The 24,338-nt window shown below is 43.9% G+C and overlaps 1 protein-coding gene and 1 long non-coding RNA gene across 17 annotated transcripts in view; one reads left to right on the forward strand and one right to left on the reverse strand.

The window, feature by feature from the left end:
* LOC123499346 (homeotic protein ultrabithorax-like) overlaps positions 1–24,338 on the reverse strand; it is an 817,282-nt gene that overhangs the window by 90,163 nt on the left and 702,781 nt on the right. The window lies entirely within an intron of this gene.
* LOC123499349 overlaps positions 1–24,338 on the forward strand; it is an 89,467-nt gene that overhangs the window by 23,814 nt on the left and 41,315 nt on the right. Inside the window, exon 2 of the long non-coding RNA XR_006672957.1 lies at positions 2,037–2,116. This is a non-coding gene — a long non-coding RNA (uncharacterized LOC123499349). The remainder of the gene's footprint in view (positions 1–2,036; positions 2,117–24,338) is intronic.

Below are 24,338 nucleotides of genomic sequence, written 5' to 3' on the forward strand. Positions count from 1 at the left end.
TGAAGTTAACAAACAATTTTATCCTCTTTACTTCCAGCCACCCGAACATTAAAACCAGTATAAAAAATGTAACATTTTTCATTGGCAATATTAAAAACGTATAAAGAAATTTACCGTGATTTAATTCAACAAATACCTAAGAACATTCTGATAATCAACCATCTTTTTTACTCAGCACGACAGAAGATCAATCTGTGATCACTCACAGTCAAATTCTTCAGTGAGAGATGAAACTAGCGGTAGCATGAATTCACACCATGCATCATGCACTGCACAAAATAGTCACGATATATATATATATATATATATATATATATATATATATATATATATATATATATATATATATATATATATATATATATATATATATATATATATATATATATATATATATATATATATATATATATATATATATATATATATATATATATATATATAGAGAGAGAGAGAGAGAGAGAGAGAGAGAGAGAGAGAGAGAGAGAGAGAGAGAGAGAGAGAGAGAGAGAGAGAGAGAGAGAGAGAGAGAGAGAGAGAGAGAGAGAGAGAGAGAGAGAGAGAGAGAGAGAGAGAGAGAGAGAGAGAGAGAGAGAGAGAGAGAGAGAGAGAGAGAGAGAGAATAAATGGGGGATTTTAAGACAATACAAAAATACGTTAAATAGCTGATAGGGTATTCTAAGAAAGTTTGAAGATAAAAAATTGCAAATGACATCCCATACATTTCATTTTGTAAAAGAAAAAAAGAGAAATTCAACACTGGCTCTGTGGTTTTTCTGATTTGAAATGGATGTTTGTGTTTGAATGCTTTCTTGCGTGGGCGACCGCCAGTGTCTGCGTGCGGACGCGCCTGTCTGCATGCGCGCTTGCCCGTGTGTGTGTGTGTGTGTGTGTGTGTGTGTGTGTGTGTGTGTGTGTGTGTGTGTGTGTGTGTGTGTGTGTGTGTGTGTAAGGCACAATACGAAGAGTCAACACGAGGTCTGGAGTGAGGGCAAGGGAGGTGGCAGCTCCTGGAGCGTCACGATCCCTTGATCAAACAACACAAGGGGCGTCGCGAGAGGCGGCGACGCTCCCTCCTCCTAACAATAACTCATCAGCACATCCCGGCCCCCCGCACTCCCCTCCCTCGCACAATATCTGTGTGACACTTTATCAACTTTAGCCAACGTCCACCACGGCACCTAGATTATAGTCTCGTACGCCCCTCTGTCCCGCGGAGGCACGGGCCACATCTTACATTACTACAAGGCTCGAAATCTATGCAAAATCAAAGGACTCACCACAGTCTACGATGAAAAGCTTTATGCTTTCAGCCACAAAGGCTGCTTAATGGGGAATTCGCCAAGGAAGTCTTTCTTATTGTCAGTGTCTTGCTAGTGATGGTCCTTGGTCTAACATTATGGATGTAAGCGCTTCATTCATAAACCCAGACTGATGAGGAAGCGCACTTAACCCTTTCTTCTCCCTTGCCATGTGATACATCATAATTTGATGTGGGCATGTCATTACACAATGGAAATTACAAGAAAATCAGTAATGCGACTGATGGACGCCACACAAGGGGATCCTCGAAGGCGTTGCTGTACTGGGGAGGGGGCGGAGCCTGGCACGGGAGACAGTAGAAACGGATGGAAACCTTTTGGGGAGAGCCAGCATCGGCCGTGGAGCGGCCAACTGCACGAACTGCACACACACACACACACACACACACACACACACACACACACACACACACACACACACACACACACACACACACACACACACACACACACACACGTTTGAAAAAAAAATGGGTAACCCTTGATTGTTGTTCGTCTGACGTCATTGCACCTAGAGATTATTCATACTTTTTATTTTTTCTTTCCTCAGACAAAACAATGGTACTTTTCTGGCAAACTTTTAAACAAACGTCAATATTTCAACACCATCTAAGAACATCCCTTTCAACCATAACCCCTTTAGTTACGCAACACCGTCAGATAATCGAGACTGACACACAAAAGTAAGTTATTTTTTTTATCTCTCCTCTTTAGGCGGACCGAGAGGAGGCGACGGGTTACTCAAAAGAATCCTTCAGCCCCGTTCCTACATGAGACCAGACACTAAATTAAAGGTTAGTTAACATTTATCTTCCCGAGATGTACGTTTTAAGTCATTCCACCAGACAAACAGATGGCCAAGCATAAAGATAGAATGTAAACACAGCCAGGCAGGAGTGACAGATTACCTCCCCTCGACTAAGGTAACAATTAATAGTCTTCCCTCGAACTGTTTAACAAGACCAGTATTTCCCAACCACCAATTTTCTGTATTAGGTTTCGTGCTGCATACATTTCGCGGAACGACAGTAACTCGTTGATTTACGGTCGGCTATGGTCTCCTGTTTGCCCGTGAGTACGCTGAACGGGATGCTTGGGTATGTGTATGGTTGCAATCCATTTCGTATATACGCACATGGACGTGACTCGGAAGTAAGTGTGCCATAAATTCACGCAGCTGTTAGAGAATACAATATCACAAGGTCAACAATTCTCTCTCCACAGATAATTGACTCAAGGAGTGTGGGGACCCTCTAAGTGATGGGGACGACCCCAAGCAACCCGCAGCAACTCAATCACTCGACCAGTAACACACATTATGGCACGCAAAGGAAACGGTAGGCACGCGCGATGCAGGATGTAGCTAAAGTGAAATAACAAAATGATAATTACATACATTGTACACACACTTGAAAACCACCAGAAGACACCCTTCAGAGAACCCTCCATTTCTCATTCCTCGATCTTTTGTACAACTCTCTAACACATAATTAGAACAAGTACTGTGTGACAAGAGTCCTCATCTACCCTGAGGACTTCTCATTGCTAACTGCACGCCGTGGCAAAGTCATTTCACGGAAGCAGTCGCCCCTCCTACTCATCAGCGGCACTGCAACGGGGGCCAGGAGAAGGAAGCCAGACCAGACCGGTGCTGCAGCTATCCGCCGGGCTGTCTCGCTCTCTATTGAAACGTTTTGTTGCTATTTTTTTTCTTTCTGACTGTGGCGTTTATATTTTTTCCATGAATGAAAATGGCATACTGGTGCATTGACCTTTCAGAGTACGAATGCTGCGATACTTTTAGGTATTTTTTGACATCTGAATGGATGGAAAGATGCACAAAAATCCCTTTAAAGCGAAGCTGCTGGAGAAAAGCAAAATTACACCCAATTTCAATTCAGAGGAACGATTACTCATATCAGCCCATTTTGAAACGGGACTGTGACCAGAATATCGGCAAAATAGTCTTCTAAAACATAGGAGTTTGCAGTGAACGTTATGAAATACTGTAGCATCCAGCTGGCTCAAGGGACGCGTCCAGTGAGGCCTTCCCTCACAGTCACCGCGATACAGACGTATTGGAATCGATGCTAATTATCATAAACACAAACCATTTTACATTTCCATCCTCCGCAGTCGACGAGCGAGACCAACTGCTTTGTCCTGACTATTCTCTGTCTCTCCATTGTTTGGCTGAGCGAACTAATTCATAAAAGTTGTCCCTAACAGTGTCACGAGGGGAGGGACCACCTACAGGGAGCTGCCTGGGGAGAGGAAGATAGGGGAGCATAATCGGGAGGGAAGAGTATGAGAAACTGAAAAGGGGGACGCAGAGCCTGAGTGTGGGAGGGTGTTGTGAAAAGAGAGAGAGAGAGAGAGAGAGAGAGAGAGAGAGAGAGAGAGAGAGAGAGAGAGAGAGAGAGAGAGAGAGGAGGGGCGCAGCACTAATGAACTTAGAGGAGAATCCTTCCTAGATTTCTATTCTCTCTCTCTCTCTCTCTCTCTCTCTCTCTCTCTCTCTCTCTCTCTCTCTCTCTCTCTCTCTCTCTCTCCAGCACTCAACAGCTCGACACACCTGGTGACTCTAGCAAAGGTGGAGGTGGCAGAAGGAGGCAGGGAGGCAGGGTGGAGAGGAGGGAAGTTCCAGAGGAGGAGGTCCCGAGAGGTAATTCTGACGCGCGGGAGTATCGTCGGAGGGGAGGAGCACATAAAAAAAAAAAAAAAAGGAGAAAGCGAGTCGGCAACACTAACTCAGCTGCCGTTCTGGGAGGCTTGGGCGACTTGGGAGGGGAGGGGATGGAGGGGGTGTCCATTGTGAGAGGGGAAGCCGAGGGGGAGTTGCCTGTCAGGGGAGACGTTCCCCCTTAATATTTATGGGTGTAACCTCTCAACACTCCTAGGGCGACCGGGGACCTTCGGCGGCCACGTCAGGCCCGCCGCCAGCACCACAGGGCAGGCAGGAGCGGGGCCGCCTCCAGGGTAGTGGCTGAAGGGCGGGAGGACGCCGCAGGTAGTAAAGTAACTCATAATTGTTGCGGACACGAGTAATTAACGAATGGTAAGAAAATTTACCGCTACATTATAGAACGGTATTCGATTGGTTTCACACACACACACACACACACACACACACACACACACACACACACACACACACACACACACACAGCGTAACCCATATCTGGACAATGTAAAATCAAATCAATTAACAAGAAATCGACATAAATAACCCTTCCCTAGTACTGCACGCGAGAGGAACCAATTCCCTGTAAAATTATTTGACCCGCCCCGTGGAGGAACGCTTCGCCTGAGTTCCTTAATTACGTTACCTGTCAATCAGAGTACCGCCAGTCACGGGCCAGCCATCGATCACGTACCTGTGGGAGGAGAGATAAGGTGAGAAAGTGGTGATAACACGAGGCCCATATTATGATTCACTTTATTGATTGTGGTGAGAGTGTGAAGAGGAAGAAGTGGAGGAGGAGAAAGAATTGGTGTGTGTGTGTGTGTGTGTGTGTGTGTGTGTGTGTGTGTGTGTGTGTGTGTGTGTGTGTGTGTGTGTGTGTGTGTGTGTGTGTGTGTGTGTGTGTGTGTGTGTGTGTGTGTGTGTGTGTGTGTGTGTGTGCTTATAGTCAAAATTATTTGTATTTTTACCTTTAATGGACAAAATTTCAAATAAATTATTCATTTAAATCATATTATAACCATCCTATACCACCAACACCATCACGATCGCCAGCACCACCACCACCACCACCACCACCACCACCACCACCACCACCACCGCCGCCGCCGCCCTGATGGTCCACACGTCGCGGCACGCATCGGCCGTCCATGCATTGCTCTGGCTGGCGTCAGGAAAGCCATCTGTCATAAGAGGGGATTGGAAGGTCTTCCCCAAGATCTGAGGCTCGTCCCAAACACCCGCATCGCCTCCACAAGTCCTCGTCCTCCTTTTTCCCTGCCCAAATATCTTCTTTTCTTTCATTTTACCACGAAATTCTGAACAAGCTTCTCAGTACACGCTTATCGTCAATTGATTACGTCAAACTAAAGTTTATTTGTCCGAGGAACGATAAAATTACAGGGGAGTAAAGAAACAAGTGCGAGGAAAAAACGAACGAAACAAAAAAAAAATACACGAGAATACAAGTAAGATATAAAAGGAAACAGGGAGCGACGGAGGGTGGGAAGACGAACACAGGAAGGACATTAGTGTGGAGCAGGAAGAGGAAAGGGAGAGGCAGGAGGGAGAAGGAAAGAAAGAGAGAAGGAGACGAGGGGAAATGAATATCGAAAATGAAAGAAAAGCAGAGAGAGAGAGAGAGAGAGAGAGAGAGAGAGAGAGAGAGAGAGAGAGAGAGAAAGAGAGAGAGAGAGAGAGTTAGGGGCGGCGCGAGGGGAGAGCGTGTAGGGGTAGGGAAAGCCTCCATTACTGTCGTGGAAGTGCCTGAAGGTCACCCCTTGACAAATGAGTGTCGTCTTATATCACCTCCGCTCTTCATCTAGCGCTCTATCTTATCCACGTCTTTATCTATTTTTTTTCATTACAACTATTTTCTTTTTTTTTTTCGTCTTATCTTAGTCTTTATTTTTTTTTTTGTCTCAGATACTTTTCTTTTTCTTCTGTACATCAAGGTCGATTTACTTCTAAAGTTTTTCATGATTTTTTACAGTTAATCTTTATCTTTATCTTTCTTCCCATTTTTTTTTTATCTTTTGCTGTCTTTCTTTGGACTCTCCATCTTTATATCTTGAATAAAGGTAACAACATAAAAAAGCGTATATAATTAAGTGAAAATTATCAACAGCACTCATATCAACTATTCAAAAATTAAAATGACAAAATTTGTATGCAGTGGTACACGGATAAGAATGAAAAAAATACTGTGGCACGATAGAACACAAAAATGACAATGAAGACTTGTGTATGATGTCGAACAAAGATAGAAAAAAAAAATACAGGAAATAGAACGATCTGTCACACACACACACACACACACACACACACACACACACACACACACACACACACACACACACACACACACACACAGAAAAATATATATAGTTATGTGTTGTCAGATTGTTTTTTTTATGATTTTTTTTTTCTTTTTCTTTTCTGAGGAATGAGAAGCAAAGTTGTTGAACCGTTCAATCCTGTATCGATGCCACTCGAGCGAGGCGGCAGCAGCGAGATGCGGTGAATGAAAACAATATCTAGAAAATGTCTGCAAGGGACCTGGGAATGAAGTAAGATTTTTTGGAGAAGGAAAAAGAGTGAAGGGAGGGAAACAAAAGCAAACATAGGGAAAAAAAATAGTAGATATATAAGAAAAGAGTTTCGTGAAAGTCAGATAGAGGAGGGAGAAATATTTGTGGGTTTCAAGAGAGAATATATATAGAAGTCAAAACTTTCCCGCCCTTTCCATGTCTAATTTTACACATTGCTTACTTTTTTATTCTCGTATGCCACACATGATGCTGATCGACGCAGGTGTTACGAGCACTCCCGACCCACACACCTGCTCCACATGTGTGTTGAGGCAAAGCAGGTGTGTCGGCCAGGTGTTCCCCAATATGCTCTGTATCTTCCAAACAAGTTACGCAAATCAAACAGGAACAAACAAATAGGTAAACTAACGAATTTAAGATAAACTTACAAACAATTTTTTTTCATTCATTAAATGTAATAGTTGGTGTTAATATATTAATCTAATACTTTTAAATTGATGATCGAGACAGCTCACTGCAACAAACTTAGATATGTGTGTGTGTGTGTGTGTGTGTGTGTGTGTGTGTGTGTGTGTGTGTGTGTGTGTGTGTGTGTGTGTGTGTGTGTCAGTGTATGTTTGCCTGAGTGTATGTGTGTGTACGTGTGTGTGTGTGTGCGTGTGTGTGTGTGTGTTTCACTGTTTGTTTCACTGTTTGATCTGCTGCAGTCTCTGACGAGACAGCCAGACGTTACCCTACGGAACGAGCTCAGAGCTCATTATTTCCGATCTTCGGATAAGCCTGAGACCAGGCACACTCCACACACCGGGACAACAAGGTCACAACTTTTCGATTTACATCCCGTACCTACTCAATGCTAGGTGAACAGGGGCTACACGTGAAAGGAGACACACCCAAATATCTCCACCCGGCAGGGGAATCGAACCCCGGTCCTCTGGCTCTAACCACTGAGCTATCGGGCGTGTGTGTGTGTGTGTGTGTGTGTGTGTGTGTGTGACCTGGGTGGTGTTGGCCATTAACATCACGGTAATCACCTTCCTTTAGCGTAATCACTCTCGTTTCCGGTGGTTTATTAAAGCCATTATTTTCCTTCTTCCGGAGCTGAATGTGGATTGTTCTTACACCGTCGAGATAAGAATATTAAAAAATGAAGGAAGCATATGTTAATTTGCATAAAAAATAACCAACTGCAATAACATTAATGATAAAAATTTAAAGTCTTATCAAGAGGTTGTGTTTACGAAAAGTGTGGGACATTATATTGACCGAAATAATTATTCACATTGAAATATCTCTTTTCAGTAATTAGAATCTTCTGATCAATACTTTCCTTTGACCTTGAAAGACTATATATATATACAGTATATACATATATATATATATATATATATATATATATATATATATATATATATATATATATATATATATATATAAATTTTTTTTATTTTTTTCAGAATTACCTTTCTATCAGTTTGACCGTCTGTGGCTTCAGTAGCTCTCTCTCTCTCTCTCTCTCTCTCTCTCTCTCTCTCTCTCTCTCTCTCTCTCTCTCTCTCTCTCTCTCTCGCTCTCTATTGTCAGTACAGAAAGATAAAACCATTAAAGATATGGCAAGATTCTTTTCCACCATGAGTGTCTTCTATTACCAGCGACTGTCAGCCTTCCTCAGCAACCCTGTCAGCCATCACCCGTCGCCATCACTCCCATGCTCCCAAGCCACACCCCTCAAAGGCAACGAGGCGAGCTAACGTGGTATTTACGTTTCAGAGTGATTAAGAAGCTTCACCGGGGTGTGTGCAGACAAAGTGACAAAGGGAGGGAGGACAGACACACGCACACGTACACGACGCAAGAAATGATAAAAAAAAAAAAAAACTCATGAAAAATAAAAGCGTCTTTGTGTGGTCTTGTGGCGCCGGACTCACTCTTGTTTCTTTATTCTTATTTTTTCATATGGATTTTGATTTGACGCGTTTCTTTTGCTCTTTGTTAACGCAGACGTCTTTTCTTTTTATTGTAAAACTAATCACACTTTGTTCATTCCATTTCCGTTTATCATTCTACTGCTAATGTATTTTTTTCTTCTTTGCTTTCCATCATTTCTTTCTTTGTGAGGTTTTCATTCATCATCACTTGGTTTAATCTACTTCAGTGTCTGGAACGCAATACACCTTCTAAGTAATTTAATTCGCAGCACATTCCTCTTGCTCATTACTCTATGCCACGCCCCCACCTCCTCCATTCCTCTCCCTGAGAAAGCACAATAAAAAACTAGCCACCGAAGCTCCTCCTCTTCACCTTTCTTAGTCACGAACCCTGTGCACGCTACACATGTGACGGGAACACTAACCACCTTACCACCTTCCAAGACACCGCTGAGCTTACTTCCTTCCTCCCGCTCTTCCCTGTGTACCTGGAGACTCCCTTTCACTTGTAATTAACCCCCAAGTGCCCTTCATCAGTCCTTTAACCGGGAAATCGAAATAATCGCCGACAGGTCTTACTGAGGTAATGGAGAAAAATGTAATCAGAGACGCAGGGTGAGACGCGACGGGATGAATAATGGCCCTAATTACCTTCACCTGTACACTGAGAATGACAAACACCTGGTGGCTGGCTGTCCTAAGGCGGTATACATGCAGCGCCACGGTCCGGCGACACGGAGAAGAGCCGCTCGACTTGGCAGCTCTGACGCCGCCCTCTTTTTACTCACACTTCATCTTCTTACTCCTTTTCTCCCTTGCTCCCTGTTCGTTCTCCTCCTTCATCACACCGTCTCTACTCCTCGTTATTCTCCCTCACGTACTACTACACCTATTGCCATGTTTAACGAAGCAAGTAGACGCCGTTGGAACACTAACTGAGATCATAATCTTACATTCACAACAGAAAAAAAAACCTCATATCACTAAGTTTTTAAATATTCCTTAAGTTTATTTATAGTTAGTGTTTGATAATTTGTAGAACGATAACCAAAACAAACATTTAAAGATCATAAAGGTCTGCCGATTCCCACATCTAAAAGTTCCAGCCACAGCGAGAGGCGATAAGAAAAACATTGGAACCTTCATCGGGTCACATAAATCAAGTGACGAAAACGAGGGATCCAAAATAGATAGCGGACGACGGTGACAGGGAGGAGGAGAAGGAGAGAAGGAGAAAGAGAGGGAGGAGGAGGAGGAGGAGGAGGAGGAGGAGGAGGAGGAGGAGGAGGAGGATGGTGGTAGAGTAAAAGAAGGAATGGAAGAAAAGAAACAAAAAGGATATAAAAGTAAAGTATCTATTGCCTTTAAATAAGGTTGAAGAAAACTTTCTCTCTCTCTCTCTCTCTCTCTCTCTCTCTTAGCCAAAAAGAAAAATCTAGTCCATTACAATAATTGCTGATGTCGAGCGTGCCGAAGGAGACGTGTAAGGTTGGCTGATAAATAGATGAAAGAGAAGAAAGAAGGGAAGGAGGAGAAAATGATGATGACAAATGGAGGTGAGGGTGTGGTGAGACGCCTGCTCCCTCCCCTGACACGACGCCTATCTGCTGACGGAGGAAGTCGGGGCAACGCGACGCCCCTGCGCGGATTTGTGGCTCCAGCATGTGAGGGGAAGTAAAGTTTTGCTGCCGGTGATTTTTTTGGTGAATAAGGAAACAATCTTCATTAACAAGATATTGAAATCAACACTCACATTTTTCACCTCTATAGGAAAAGATTTATATTAGTCAATACAAAGCATACAAAGCAACCAAAAAAAAAAAAAAGTCTTTGTGAAATAATGAAATATAAGACATAGGATAAAAAAAAAGTGTAATATCTTACAAACATGCACACACACACACAAAAAAAAAAAAAAAAAACTACTAGATAAATCATGAATAAATCCTCCCTCCTCAAAAAAATAGTAAAGAAAAGAGAGAAACAAATCAAGGCCACAGAGGCATTACCAAAAAATAGGCAGAGGAAAATATTTATAAACGTGTAGGAAAGAGTGAGGAGTCAGGCGAGGCAGGAGCAGTGGCGGCTGCCGCGGTATTGGCAACCCAGTCCAGCTGCTCGGGCCGGCCTCAGCCCAGCTTATTGTTGACGCTACACAATGGCGCCCCTCGTCTGGCTGCGACTTCTTTACCTCAGTGTGTGTCCCCGTGGGGCTTTATTTCTCCCCCCACCCCAGTTGTGATAAAGAGACTGATAGAAGAGTTACAGGCGCGATATTGAGACCGGCAAGTGTGGTCGATAAAGGCAATAGTGAACTGGGAATCCTTGAAGAATTAACTTAACAAAGGACAAAATGAGCGAGGACAAATATGTATAGTACAGTACCGTATGAAAGAAAGTGAGACGAACATATGTAGTGAGATTTTCAAGAATTACCGAGGTGAACGAATTAAGTAAAAATGAGGAAAGAAAACTTGGCTCGGATATCTCATGGTAAATTCATCTTTGTAATAATCCTTTCAAAATTCAAGTCAGCTTTTCCTCCATCACAACTCGGAGTGAGAAGTTTCCTCCAGACAGCAAACTTCCAGGAGTCTCCCCTTGCATCCCAACTTCTTAATAATTTTACAATTTTCCCGGCACTGTCTCCTACCAACCCCGTGCCCGCTTTTTACTTGACGGGACCTGAAGGCTCGGGAAGTTCCAGTCCGCCGCGTCCAGAAGCAATAAATCATAAGCCCATTCCAGAACGCCACCAGCATCTCAAAAAGTCAGAAAATGTATACACAGGAAAAAGATCCCGACGTTCCTAGACTGTGATTCACTTTACGTCTTGAGGCCGCTGTGATGGATGCCTAGTTGCCTATATCGTGAGTCGGCTCGGTCATGCGTCACGAAGCACCAACCAGGAGTGATGAAAAGAAAATAATGGATAAAGAAGATCACCACAAAATCCTGAACAATAAGCCAGGAACCAAACAGGAAGCTTACGGAGACGAAAACAAGCAAAATGTAGCCATCACGAATTTCTTCTGGCGAAAACTTGACGAAGGGTAAAGAAAGTCCAAGAGTTGCAGATAAAGGAAGAGAAACTTTGTAAGAAGAACCAAGGAAGAAGGAACAAAGGCATATTTAAAAGTTTGCAAAGAAAAAATAATAATTCCTTCTCCAGAAACGAAAAATCGAGATGGTGAATAAAAAAAGATAATAATGATAATGAAGGAAACAAAAGTGCTGACTCATTTCATCTGCACATAAAAAGAATCACAGAATTACGTAACCATCGCATATGCACGAACTATTTAGTATTAACTTCAAATAACAAAAACGGGAGAAGAAAGAAACATTCCACGAAAGAAGGAGGTAGAGGGCAAAAGGGAGGAGAAGAAAAGAGAAGGGGTGAGAGCGACAGGAATTGATGTGAAGGCATTTTAAACTGGAATGAATTCTTTAAAGGCATTGGGTCCCCGGGTTATTGCCATTCAGAAGCGGTAAACCCATTTGCGTCCCGGTTTACAAATGAGGGGAGAGAAGAGGCGAGACTCCGCGGAGTTTATACCAGGATTAACACCGATCACGGCCACTTTATTACCCCGCGGCTCCCTCTTCCCCCTGGAGAGAAAGAAAAAACATACGACCATAGCGAAGGGTGTACGGAAGGGTTCGTCTCTCGCGTCCAATAATATAGAGTTAGAGTTATATTAAAAACACTAACTGATGAATGCTTGAGAAACAAAATGATTAGATGAAGAAAAATGTAAAAGAAAGCAAAATACGAGAGAAAACATGATTAATTTGCAAACAAATCCATCTCAAGGAAAACATAAACAGATAAAAAGCGCAAACAAACAAAAACTGAGCAAAAATTCCTTAAGAAAATACGCACTAGAGGGGAAAAAAAACACGGATAGAAAATGAAATATGTGGCCGATATTCATAACCTGGGTAGTGGTGGTGGTGGTGGCAGTGGGTGGAGGAGGAAGAGGAGGAAGAGGAGGGGGAGGAAGAGGCGGGGTAGCAGCAGGGGGAGGGACGGAGAGAGCCACGAGGAGACGCCTGAGAGCCACTCCGCCTGGCACCCTCGTCATATTAAAGGGGCTCGTGAGGGAGGCTCGGGATTTATGGGGACTCAGTACTTGTAATAAGAAAGGGGAGGAATGCTGGCCTGCCCTGTGCTTGTGGACGGCGTGGCTGTGGTGGGGGTGGTATGTTCCTGTGACGGTGGTGATGGTGGTGATTGGCGTAATAAAAATGTTCTGGTTATGGTTATGTTATGGTAATGGCACACGTGTTTCCTTAAGTACAGTGAGTATTGGTAAATATTTGTGTTGAGTTTAGCGTTTCACTCTCCACCGTGGCGTTAATGATGATATTACTAATTCATGAAGTGATTATGATGCCGCTCTGTAATTAGGTACTAATAATAACAAGTGAAAGGTGGACACGTGCGCACACACACACACACACACACACACACACACACACACACACACACACACACACACTAGCCAGAAACCTTTGACCATAAAAGGAAAAAAAAAAATAAAGTTTGCCCCATCACTGAACTTGTGTGAACCGTTTTATGGACTTGTGAAGCGGACTTTGCCTTTCAGTCCCTCGCCCTTGAAGTCCGCTGTAATATCAGTCTGTCTTCTGCAATCCTTTAAAAGTCCTCGAAAACTTTAATCTCAGCATGAATGTCCAATAAATCAACTTACCTACGTACTTATATGCTTATTAACTCATCACAGGTGAGCATTTTTGACAACAAACAACCGAAATACCCAGAACACTGAACGACTAAACACAATATAGAAAGTATGCAATTATGATTCATTTCGATGAGTACAAACAACAAAAAAAAAAGAAAAAATACCAAACTCCCTTGAAAAGATCAAACCCTTTTGGAGCAAGTAAAAAGATATAAAAAAAGAGGCGAGAACCGTAAAGAAAGAAGAATTCGTGGAAAGTTGTGGCGAGGACAGATCCCGGGCAAAATTGGTCTGTCACTCGCAGCCGCTCCGTCTGACATACCGGGACGTGTGGGCCGCCTGCCGCCACCCCGGTTGTCATGGTTACCAGCCACTGCGCCCCCTACTCCATTCTCTCCCTCCTTCAACCCCCGCCAACCTCTCTCTCTCTCTCTCTCTCTGCTTCTCCATCCTCTTCCGTCAACCTCCCCTTCTGACTTCCACTGTACTCTTATCCTCTCGCTCTCTCTCTCTCTCTCTCTCTCTCTCTCTCTCTCTCTCTGCATAAAATCATTCTGCAATTAAATAACACCCTTCTCTAATGCTTTCTCCATCTACATCTATTCTTTTAAACGATCATCATGCTTCCCTTCTCCTCTTGACTCTCTTGTGTCTGATACTTCCTCTGCTTTCCCTGCACATCGTTCACTATTAAAAGTGGCAGAAGGTTTTGAACGAACTCAACATGTAAAGCTACGGGTTAAGTGCTACGTAAGTACATTTTTCCTACTTATATTACGTCTGAAGTACAGTGAAATAAATAGGGAAAATCAGTGGAATACTTTACTAGCTTTGAAAATTAAGAAAACACAGAATTGCAAGACGAGAGTAATCCGAATTTCAAATATGAGAGAGCGCTAGATTCTTCCTCTTCTCTCCATATATGTTATTAATCTCTCTTCTCACTCTCACTTCTCTCTTCTCTCTCTGTCCTCTGTCCTGTCTCATCCTCACCTGTCTCCCTGCTTAACTATCATTCTGAAACGGACTATATCATCGCCAACTCAATTTATGTTAATTTCAATACTTCCCATGAAAATCTCTCTCTCTCTCTCTCTCTCTCTCTCTCTCTTGGTACAATAATTTCTTCCTGTCCATAATATTCCTTGACTCTTTGCTCCCATTCCCTCTGTTCTCCTGTCTCTCCTTCATTCCCCCTCGCTTTCTTTCTCCCCTCTTCTACCCTCCCTCCACCTTCCCTCCTCATGCCGCCGCCATCATCATCACTGGAATCCGCTCGAATGCCACGGTGCTTTGAGGCTACCGAGGAAAAATTTCAAATATGGCGGAGATGGAAGGGCGGCGGGAAGGGGGGACGAGAAGATCTGGGGCTGAGGATAATATTTTGATAGCGGCGGAAGAGGCATTCAGAGGAGGGGCGCGAGGGGGGGATACGAAGAAGAGGTAATGGGATGAGGAGAGTGAGAGAGGGACGAAAGGGAAGATGAAAGGAGCACGAGTTGGAAGGAATAAAATTGATGTTCATAATAAGTGACGAGGAAAATGAGAAGTCTTCGTAGCTTTTTTTTTTTTTTTTTTTTGTTGCAGATTAATATTTTTTTTTTTTTGTTTACTGCTTTTGCTTTACTTTAATTGATTACTTGATGGTCATTCATATTCTGAAAAATGTAGGTGAAGTGGAGTTAGTTCTAGGAGTAATAATGCTGAAGTAGTGTAGTAGCAAGAAAAGACAAGAATGATAAAGAAAATAACAAAAATAATGATAATAATAGTTGTAATAATAATAATAATGATAATAATAATAATAATAATAATAATAATAATAATAATAATGATAATAATAGCAAAAAATAATAATAATAAAGCAAACTAGAGGGAGAGAGCTAAAAAAAAACAGGATGAACAAATACACCCATCCCTCCCTCCCTCTGTTCCTCCAAACACCTTCCTTTCTACCATCCGCCTCGCACACCATGCCGCGTCCTATGATCCCCCGCCACTCCCAACACCCCTGCACCACGTCCCCAAATCCCCAGCACTCCCTCGCGCTCCCCCTCCCTAGGGACGTGCAAGAGAGGATGCAGGGGGGCAGGGGGCGTCTACAATCCCTTACTATCCCCCGGGGTTAGGCCACAAGCGCGCGCAATACAGCAGAACATCGCCTGTATTAGCTCAAATGGACGTCAGGGATTTGTAGCGGAGAATGGGAAGAGACCAAGACTAAGTGAGACCATCACGGGGAGAAAGAGGACTTTGGGATGTTGAAACCGCAGAGCGTGGGCCAACGGGAGGGGGACGCAGAGAAAGAGGAGAAAAGAAAGGAGACGTGAATGGGAAGGAAAAGGAAAAGGATGATGACTCAGTGGCGTTGCGTTTTTGTTTTCTCGTACCCTTAACTTTTAAATATTATCATCATATGAATTTGTAATCACTTTTAGACTCCCAGTAGGTCGTTGAGTTTACTTGCTGTGTTAAGGGAAGTCAAGGAAATGCTACAGCGTTACTTACACATCACAAAGAAGACAGTCTTTTTACCGGATGATATAAGGCTCCTCTTTTCTTGCTTCGAAGAGCTTCTCGTTTTTTGTAACATTTCAGGTTCCTGTTTTCTTGTTCTACATCTTTCTCTCTCTTGCATTCCTCTCCTCCGCCCTTCTTCTCTCATCTCTGTCTCCTCGACGCCTGCCCTTCCTCCTCCGTCCCTTCCTCCCACCCGTCTACCCCAAGACCATTCATCTCCCGCTGCCAGTCCTCTCTGCATAAACACCCCAGCGACGTCGAGACCTCTTGGTGCCCCTCCTTCAGCTACAACACAAGGTGCTCACCCAAGGCCTCAAGAGTACTAGTCTAGCCTCTCAGAGCACTAATGTTCCTCTTCCCGACTTATTTTCACTTCCACTTACTCGGGCAGAAGTCTTGTTCGGCTTGCCACATTGTTTCGTCTCCTGAGAAACACATCGCATATATACTCTCCTCTCCCCCGGGACTCCCTTTTCCCTTTCCAACTCTCGGTTTCCTCCACCACAGCAGTCCAGCATAGAGGTGAACAGATCCCCCTCACTTGTATTACGGAGATAATGTTTAAAGAATGGGGGACCTCTGGGATCTTACATTTCTTTTGTGAGGTGAATGTTTTTGTGCTGGCTCGGCTTAAGTGCTCCCGACGATACGGCAAGGCAAGGAAGGGAGAGAAGGAATGCGAGCTGAGGCGAGTGATTCATTGCATATTTTAACATACGAAATCACAGACCGGTCTCCCTTCCGTCGCACGCTGCCTCCCTACAGAACACTGACGACCGTTTGAGAGATCCTTACACCAGACTCCTTGACGCCGTTCTTAAAGACTCATTAGGTTGCTTCTTCTTCCCTCTCGTTCCCTTCCTCCTCCCATGAGACAGAGAGACGAGAAGGTAGTCCGCACTTGTTTATGATCTGACTAACAACTGGCGTCCTTCGGGTCCCCCCTTCCAGTTTACGTTACAAGGCGGCTTTACGCTTCCTGCCGACGATTAGGAGAAATAATGTGCCTCTGTTGTTGCTGGGGCTTGAGAGACTAGCAGGAGTGAGATGTTCAATATTAACTTTATAAAGAACTGTTATTGCACGAGAGAGAGAGAGAGAGAGAGAGAGAGAGAGAGAGAGAGAGAGAGGTTGTAAGGCTTCAGGAAATTGCTTCGAAGCTTCGACTGCAAAGTTGACAAAGACAAACTGCCCTGTCGACCTTGGCACTGAAATGTGTATAGGATATGGTTATTTTTCGTTGACGATGCATCAGGTCACTTTTTCATGAGTAGCATCAGCGACATCTATCTCAGCCCGACATGATAGGTAAGTAAACATGGAAAAAAAAAAACGCAATCACTCATTTTTTTACATGTCAGTGCTACTAAATATCTCCAAACATTAATTTTTCTTCGCATATTGGCAACACACAAGGATCTTTTTTCACGGAGCAAATATTCGCTATGGCCTTGATTCTACACTGACAAAAGTCAATAAATAAAACTCCCTACCGATCGTGAGTCAACAAAAAAGTAGAAGTCCGTTAAGTCATGGTGGAATTATCGAGAGGAATTCCTACATTTTACAAACCTGTGTGTGCATGTGAGAGAGAGAGAGAGAGAGAGAGAGAGAGAGAGAGAGAGAGAGAGAGAGAGAGAGAGAGAGAGAGAGAGAGAGAGAGAGAGAGAGAAGAAAAAAAAACCACTCGAATGTAAAATTTAACTTGGTTGCTGCAGTCGTGCACCTCCTCACGCTCCAGTATCTGCATATTCCTCCTCCTTACCCTGCCTCTTGCTCCTCAAACACTCCCTTCTCTCACTGCCTAATACGTAATCACTTTCCCCTCACCCTAAGTCTTTCTCCGCTCCCCTTCTCATTCTCTTCCCTCCCTCCCTTTTCCTCCCTCCTCCTCCCTCCCTTCTTCCTTTCCTCGCCTCCCCTTGCAGACCTCCGCTGATAATCTCAACAAAAATAATCTTTCCAACCAGGCTGTGATTTATGACGCTAAACTGAACACTAATATTTACGTCTGACGGGCGTTTCGTCTCTTCGTCTCGGCTGGAAAAAAAAAAAAAAAGATCCTCATTTGTAGTTTGATCTAATTACGATCATTAATGACCACTGGGTAATTAGGCAAAGTAGTTGGCTTAAGTGGAGTGAAGATTCAGAAAATTGAACCCAAACACCGCCACTCAAGCTCTGATATGAAAGGGGAGCCTGTTTGGGCGTGTGCTGCGTGTTGGGTGTTGGAGGGGAAAGAGAGGCACAGGGGCGTTGCACTGCTCTCTTATTATTTTCTTCCTTCCTTCATGTGCCATTAATTTTGGAGAGGGTTGTTAATCACTTCTACAAGAGTGTCGCTTCTGAGTGTTTCCATCGCCCAGGAGGAAGTGTTCGAGTGTGTGCTGGAGTGAAGGAGAGCAAACTGTGGGAACTAAGAAGGAAGTGCAAAGGACAGTTGTAATAGAGAGAGAGAGAGAGAGAGAGAGAGAGAGAGAGAGAGAGAGAGAGAGAGAGAGAGAGAGAGAGAGAGAGAGAGAGAGAGAGAGAGAGAGAGAGAGAGAGAGAGAGAGAGAGAGAGAGAGAGAGAGAGAGAGAGCAATATGTGAAATTTGGCATGTAAAAGGGAAATGTATGTTGTGTCAGTGTGGTGTGCATGTTGCGTGAATGCGGTGTGGGTGTTCTTTAGGTCACTGAGAGCCCTGCCAGACATTCAGGGTAGTGAGGCGAATGTATCATGTATGCCGTTTCTGAGGGATCTTTATCTCTTATCTCCTTATCTCCCACGCTACTTTATTGCCCAAAACTTTCACCCCTGACCTCATACCCTCACTACGCCGACTCTCCAGCCCTCCTGCAACTCTCCTATCACCCACCAGCCTCCTCACCTTCCACTTTCGCATCCCTCCCCTCCACCTCCCCGGACCAGCCTCTACCTTCGTGCAGCCTTTCCGCCACAAACACGCCGCAATAACCACAAAGCTCCCCACACCTTTATTCCCCACACTAGACCGCCACTCCCACACACACATACTCACACACAGACACTCCCTCTCTCTCACTGGATTAAGTGCTAAAACATCAACACCACGTAACGCATATGACTTTACTAATAATTCTTCTAAATGTTTCTACCTTAACCACTAACTTCTACCCCGTGTGAAAGGACGGCCCGGGGGCTTCAAGCTATACCTTGCCTTACACCACTTTCTCCTCACTTCACCGCAAGCAGACACGACTCCACCGCAGTCCTGACCCACACGCCACCTACATTCCCATCCCCCCATAACCCTCCCGTAACCTCCTTCTTCACTTCAACCCTCCCTCACAACCACTGCCTCCTCCTCTCGTCTCTTTCTCTCTCTCTCTCTCCACCGCGGCCCACACTCCTCTCTCGCTGATGGTCGGAGAGGTTATCGGAGAGGCTGCTATCTCCCGTGCTCGGTGGAGGCTGCCAGCAAGACGAATGGCTACATGAGCGGCTATTGAAAAACCAGCGTTAAAAGGAGTTCTTCAGTTCTAGCCGTCTCCGCGCCAGACCTCCATTTTCGTGCTGCCTTACTGAAGAGGCGTGCAAGAAAGGGGCTGATCAATGTAAGAAAATTAAGATAAGGTATATTTCATTTTAGCAAATTAATGCATAAGGAATATTCAACAAGTCATTCAAGTATAAAATAATTGAGTCTTTTTTTTTTTTTTATAATCATGTTGAAAATCATATGAATAATTTCCTTCTCTCTCTCCTTTCATATCTCTCTCTCTCTCTCTCTCTCTCTCTCTCTCTCTCTCTCTCTCTCTCTCTCTCTCTCTCTCTCTCTCTCTCTCTCTCTCTCTCTCTCTCACGCAATCTGAACTCCTTCTCTTTCTCCTTCTCTCCCTTATCCTCCTCAGGAGTCCATTAATCTTTCCAAAAACGAAACATAAAAACAAGGCAGCTTTTTACATAAATCACCAAATATTTATTTGTCCGAGTAGTGGCTACCATTCTCTCTCTCTCTCTCTCTCTCTCTCTCTCTCTCTCTCTCTCTCTCTCTCTCTCTCTCAGTCAAAAGAAAAAGCTCCCAACCTCCTTCCGCCCCACTATTCCTCCCCCCTCGACCCCCTACGTCTTCCCTTTCCTGCTCTGTCCCTCCATTTCCCATTCTATCTTCCACTCTCATTTTCTTATTATACCATTCTCTCTCTCTCTCTCTCTCTCTCTCTCTCTCTCTCTCTCTTACTATTTCCTCATTTATCATCGTCTTCCAGTCACATCCCACCTCTCTCTCTCTCTCTCTCTCTCTCTCTCTCTCTCTCTCTCTCTCTCTCTCTCTCTCTCTCTCTCTCTCTCTCTCTCTCTCTCTCTTTCATCCCTCTCGAAGTCCGCCCCTCTCCTCAACACCACTCCATCCTCCATCCAACAGTGGCGGTGGTAATAGATCATCAATTCTTTTGGCCATTAGACGTTGGGTATAAATTCTCCCTCTTGTACGGGGAACGTCGGTTTTCCAATTTCCTGGACAGCGGGAGAGAGTCTGATTCGAGGTCGAGGTGCTGAGGGCAAGTCAAGACAGCTGACACTCGCTCTGGGCTTGGTGATAGAAAGGAAAACTCAGATCATTCAAGAGAGAGGGAAATATGAATAAGGTAAATAACAGTGTGAATGTTTTGAATGGAATAAGAAGTGCAGACGGAAGAATACATGGTGTGAAAAGTGATAATTGGTGTATGTATACATGTATGTGTTAACGCAAAAAGGAATTATGTTGGTTTAGAACAATAATAATCGAATCCGTATGAATTAAGGAAATGAAATTAAAATGGAAAACTATGCAAAAATATAAAAGGAAATAACACGTTAGCAATGATAGAAATAATAAACAAATATAATTGTTTATAATAAAAAAAAAAAACTACGAAGCGAAATAAAATGCAACACACACACACACACACACACACACACACACACACACACACACACACACACACACACGGACACCTCATCACAACACTCATCGGTTAACAAGGCGCCTCATAACTAATCTAGATACACTTTTTTTTTTTTACCTCCCTCAAACAATCTTCCCATTTTGGCCACACTCGGCAGGATTAACGGCAAAGCTTTGGCGTCTCACACGAGGCTGCTGATTGGTGAAGTGGATGCCCGCAGAGAAAGAGCGAACCAATCAGGGAAAAGACAGATTCGTGGGTGGGGATCTGTTGGGTGGGAGGGGAGGATTGGAATGGAAGGGAGGAAGGAGGCAGGGGAAAAGGCAGAGGCTAGCCGCTAGTGGGATAAACACGAGGCAAAAGCAGATTTCTTTATTTTTCTGCATTATTTTTCAATCTAATACTGTTTTTCTGCAGTGAATGTTGTGCTAAAAATAATATATCTGCTGACGTACACATTATTGATCATTTATTGATCGGAGTACGAGATCAGTTAAATGTAAAGCCGTCAGTGGCCGTGCAAAGGTTCCCAATTTCACGCTAAACCATTTACTTGCAAATACGATTCTAGCCAAAAGCTGAGAAGAATGATTAATAAAAAAAAATGTCGGCGAAGAAAGGTTTTTCCACCACAGGTTTGAATTTGTAATTCTAAAAGAACAGTAGGTATAAAAATTAATGATCTGGAACATATTCTTGTTAGCAAGTCTGAACGTTCTAATCCAGGTTCATGAGAATAAATTAAATTAACTGTATTAGCCATACAAGGGTTTGTCCGGTGAAAATTGATCGTTTTCAGACGTGTGTGTGTGTGTGTGTGTGTGTGTGTGCTCCTGCATTCACAGACATGTGTAACCGTGGGCTTTATAAAGACAAAATACTAATATTTTTTTTATCAGTCCTTTGAGGCAATGTAGCTGAAACTACTCATAGAAAATGTTATCTCTTGCAGTCTTATATGAACAAAAATTAAATAAAACGTTGACAATCTCTTTATGCCCCCAAAGTAACTCCACTCTCAACAATACAAGCGCCATAGGATAAGGAAGCAGATTGTCCTTCTCCTTGCCTACCTTCCCTTAATATACCCACCTTCCACTATTAGCATTCTTCGCGGCCACCATCACCACCGTCTAATTTCCTGCAACGTAACTGAGTCCTCCGCCCCTTCCCGCCTCTACCTGCCCCTTCCCCGCCCGGCTTCCTGCGCGTCACGACCAGAACCACAAAACCGCCTGGTTCCCGGGTGTGGTTGCTCCGGGGCGACTAGGCCTACACCCCTCGGCTCGACTACAACCCCTTGTCCGTACGGGTGGTATTTGCTTAATGTAGGATAATTATAATATTCCTATGGCCATTAAGACTTGACGGATGTCCTTACAGCACGCTATCCGTCAGAGCAACTGGACAAATTCACTCTCAACCGACTCCCCTGATTACCTCGAGAGGAACCAGCGAGTGTCTCCTGGCGGTTACATCACACACGCGGTGGTGGCGTCAGCGCCTTAAGCGTCACGTCCATGGAGTCATAACAGAAGCGCCGCTAACCTTGAGAACTCACCGGAAGAAAGATGCATTCCACGCTGATATTCTTGTAGGAATTAGGAATGCTGTGTGCATATTGTTTATACATCTCTGCCACACCCCATGCCTTCTCTGTGTTCATTTGGTGTGGTGAATTACCTACATTAGTTATAAACATGAACTCCATGGGCAGCCAGCCTCTGATGTCCGCCCCCACCCCGCATGTATGACAAATTGAACCATTTGATTTTATTGCTTTAAAGGAACGGCGGCTCGGGCTCCACCCCTGACAGAGAAAAACAGCTGCTATACTGCAAACAAATGTGCGGTCTAGACACAACTTGGGAACAAAGAACTACGTAGGAGCAAAAAGAAGTATATGAATTTGTAATATGCAATGAAGGACACAAAACAAAAAAACTACATATAAATAATGTTCGCATCTGACATACACAAAATTCAGAAAGAATTTTTGAAACCTTACAAACACGCGTATAGCTATTCATTCTTAACAAACAACTGTGACAAAAAAGCTAAAACAACATCGACTTTATTTTACCTTACGAAACATTACCATTATTCTTGTAACACTACCAACCCCATTAATGTCCTTCCACCATACTAGTCATCATACTACCATAACCCTTGCCGCCATCACCATCCCACCTACACACCCACCGCCATTCTACCTCCACCTACATTATGAGAAAATACCTCTACATGCTGTGATTACCAGCCGTATGTTCACCTGAGACTCACTTGTCCACCTTCCTACCTGCACTTCTCCCTCCCCTTTACCTGGCGGCCCGGTGTGCCCTCCACGCCAGGTGATTATCATAATGGCGACACGCCCCACAGCCGGCCACGCCACTGATGACTCTATTCACTAACTCGAACCAAACCGCCTAAAGCAGACCCAGAAGGAGGAGAAGAGGGGGTGGAGCAAGGGGAGGCGAAGTAAGAGAAAGAAAATGACTTGAATAACTGCAAGGTAAAGAAATATGAGGTGGGGGGGAAATAAAATGAAGATATGGAAAAAAATGGAGGAAAAGTCGATGGGTAAGAGGGAGAGGAAGTTATAAAAAAGAGGAATGGAAGGGAAAAAAGAGAAGGAAGAAAGAAAGAACAAAAAAAGGACTTGGGAAGCATGACCCTGGGAGGGGCTGGACGAGCAAGGGAAAAGAGGAAGAGAGCAAAGAAGAGGAAGGGGGTGGTTACTTTTAATGCCCCCATTCCCGGAGTGAGAGGGATAAATTGGGCAATATGATAACATCCAAGAAAGGATAAATAACGCCCGTCATGCTCCTGATGGCTCTATTCATTAAGCTCTCGGCAGGCCTTCTTCGGGAGGTCATCATGAAGGGCAGGCTTAGGAAGGTTCTCAAAGGGGGCGGAGGCTGGCAAAAAGACAGGTACCCATCAGAAGCCTGTCCACCATTTCCTAGTTTCTCCTTCTCCATGCAGTCCCTTTTCTCCCGCTCCTTTTTCCTCGTCTCCTTCGCCTTCAGTTACCATGGTTTAATTTGAGATAAAAACCAGACCACAGGAGCAACAGACACTCCAAGGCACTATCAGACCAACACTATCAGTGGCTCGAGTCAAGAAAGGATTTTCGGACTCATGAACAGTGACAGCAGATCGGAGTGAGTTTCGGGAATGCAAAATGTAAAGGCGGATAGGCACCTTGCAGATTGCTTCTCGGAACTGTGTACTGTATGAAGGAAAGACAAAAAGCGTTATCAATTCTGGTGCTGCTTTCTGAGTGCACCTTTTCTTTCTTTGGGGATATATTGCGTCTTGGCATTTTGCATTATTTATACCGAGAGAAGATGATAACTCTGGCATTCTTTTTTTTTCTAACTCGAAACTGCGTCCTTTAGCATGTCACTCTATTGATTCACTATTTTATCCAACATGAAATTACATGATAAAAACAGTAAGTTGTTTCTCAGAGTGTGTATGGTTTCGTAGAAATTCGGACAGTAACAAAAAAAAAAACAACAACAAGTATCAGCAGGTCATCGTGTTGAGTGGCGCGTCTCCTCAGTGTGTTGGCGTACCCCTGTGGTATGTTACGGTGAAGTGATTCATGTCTGGTCTGCCCAGCACTGTATTGGCGTGACGTGATACCGTGGTGTGTGTATGTGTGTGTGTGTGTGTGTGTGTGTGTGTGTGTGTGTGTGTGT

This window comes from Portunus trituberculatus, chromosome 49 (assembly GCF_017591435.1).
Source record: "Portunus trituberculatus isolate SZX2019 chromosome 49, ASM1759143v1, whole genome shotgun sequence".
In the NCBI taxonomy this organism is placed as follows: domain Eukaryota; kingdom Metazoa; phylum Arthropoda; class Malacostraca; order Decapoda; family Portunidae; genus Portunus; species Portunus trituberculatus.